The sequence below is a fragment of the Myotis lucifugus genome, unplaced genomic scaffold (assembly GCF_000147115.1).
Source record: "Myotis lucifugus unplaced genomic scaffold, Myoluc2.0 scaffold_2, whole genome shotgun sequence".
Taxonomy (NCBI): domain Eukaryota; kingdom Metazoa; phylum Chordata; class Mammalia; order Chiroptera; family Vespertilionidae; genus Myotis; species Myotis lucifugus.
In genome coordinates, this window is record NW_005871050.1 from 28,812,402 (window position 1) to 28,815,056 (window position 2,655).

The following is a 2,655-nucleotide window of genomic DNA, read 5'->3' on the forward strand; positions in this document are numbered from 1 at the left end:
ACAAATCCACTATGTGGTTCCAAAGTATTGCAGACATAGAGAATATCAACTGTTACTAATTCAATATATAATATTTTGTATATTAATAACAAATATTGCTCAGCATTTTTCGATTTTTTGATTTTTCATTTTGCACTTCTTCCCAGGATCTATTGTTTTTTGGGTTTTTTTTTTGTCAAAAACTGAAATCATTTTCCCTAAGAACAGGAACAAGACAGGACTGCCCATTTTCACCACTCCTGTTCCACATAGTGCTGGATATACTGGCCATAGCGATCAGACAAGAAGAAGAAATAAAAGGCATCCGAATTGGAAAAGAAGAAGTAAAACTGTTATTATTCGCTGATGACATGATATTGTACATAAGTGAATTTGGCAACATAGCAGGATACAAAATTAACACCAGAAATCTAAGGCATTTTTATACACCAATAATGAACTCACAGGAAGAGAAACTAAAAAAAATGGGCAAAGGACCTAGACACTTTTGGAAAGTGGACATACAGAAGGCCGAGAGACATGAAAACATACTCAAAGTCACTAAGCATCCGTGAAATGAAAATCAAATTGACAATGAGGTACCGCCTCACACCTGTCAGAATGGCTATCAACAAATCAACAAATAACAAGTGCTGGCGAGGACGTAGAGAAAAAGGAACCCTCGTACACTGCTGATGGGAATGCAGACTGGTGCAGTCACTGTGGAGAACAGTATGGAGTTTCCTCAAAAAACTAAAAATGGAGCTCCCATTTGACCCAGTGATTCCATTTCTAGGAATATATCCCAAGAAACTAGAAACACCAATCAGAAAGGATATATGCACCCCTATGTTCATAACAGCACAATTCACCATAGCTAAGATTTGGAAACAGCCTAAGTGCCCATCAGCAGATGAGTGGATTAAAGAATGGTGGTACATCTACACAATGGACTACTATTCTGCTGTAAAAAGGAAGAACTCTTACCATTTGTAGCAGCATGGATGGAACTGGAGAGCATTATGCTAAGTGAAATAAGCCAGTTGGAGAAAGACAAATATCACATGATCTCACTCATTTGTGGAATATAATGAACAACATAAACTGATGAACAAAAATAGATCCAGAGACAGAATCATCAAACAGACCATCAAACCTCAGAGGGAAGGCAGGGGAGGGTGGGGGTAGGGGAGTAAGAGATCAACTAAAGGACTTTTATCCATGTGTATGACCATGACCAATGGACACAGACAATAAGAGGGCGGGGGCATGTGGTGGGGGGTGGGAACGGGCGGGAGAGGTCAAGGGGGGGAAAGGAGACATATGTAATACTTTAAACAATAATTAAAATATTGGGGGAAAATGCATAGAACAACCTTCCTCTGTCATACACCCCTTACCTCTATTTCCTTCTTAACAGGAAGAAAAGCAAAATTTCAAAGGTAGACAGAAACATGGCAGAATCATTATAATAATATAATGATTACTGAATTTCAGAAGACTGTTTCCTGAATTCCCAGAAGCAAGTAGCAATGAAAGGATTTTAGAGACAGGAAAGCCAGTTTTAGGGAAGTGTCCATGGGAGAGGAATGCTTACATGATGGGCAGAGACAGCTCCAAGCTGCCCGATTTTTTAGAAGAATGCTACAAGATAAGGGGAAGAAGAAGAGGGGAGATCCGGTGAGCTTTGAAACTTTGAAACTGATACCATACAGGGAGAAGGCAGAAAGTGGCCAATTAGAAAAGCACAGGGGACATAAAATAAGGAAGGGTCCAATTAGAGAATAGGATGAACAGACAAAGAAGTTACCAGCATTTATAAACCCGTAGACAGAGACTCACTGGACTAATTTTTTTCCCCGTTTTAGAGAAAGAGGGCTCTCCTAATTTGGTACCCCCTCCCCAGGGGGTTCCCCTCTGAGGACCCTTCCCAAGGGGTTTGTATACACTTGAAATAAATTTCCACAATTTTGCTTAAAAAAAAAATAAGAAGTATTGGTGCATTTGAAGGTGTTTTGATTTTTGATTCTTGTTTTCTTCGTTTGGGGTATTTTGGTGTGTGTATGTTTATGTATGAGTGTGGGTACATGTGTATACAGTGGAGAGCAAATTGGAATACAATTCTATTATCTTCCTCCTTTCCTCAGTAGAAATAAAACAAATCTTTACTCCCCAAAAACATACTTAATCACATCTGTAAAGTGCCTTTTGTCAAGTAAGGTAATCTATATATATAAAAAGCCAGCGACTATAACAACCATAACAACCAGTTGCTATGACACCCACTGTGGCCAGTGAACCGGCCATTTCAGGGGGTGGGGCCAGCGACCAACCTCCTGTGGCCCCTCCCCCTGGTCATCCCACCCTTGATCACACCCCCCACCCCAATAGGGGGAGGGGCTGGCCAGCCAACCTCCTGCAGCCCCTCCTCCCTGGCCAACCCTGCCCCCTATAGGCCCACCACCCTGATTGGGCTGCAGCCCTCCCCCAGCCAGCCCCACTCCTTGATCACCCCCCTTACCCAATAGCTTCTACAAACAATAGGGGGCAAGGCTGGTTAGTCAAACCTCCTTGGAGGCCTCCGTCCCCCAGGCAGCCCCACAGCAGATATACCCCTCTAAACCCAAAAGGGGGGCAAGGATGGCTTGGCAACCGCCTAAAGCCTCTTCCTCCCCC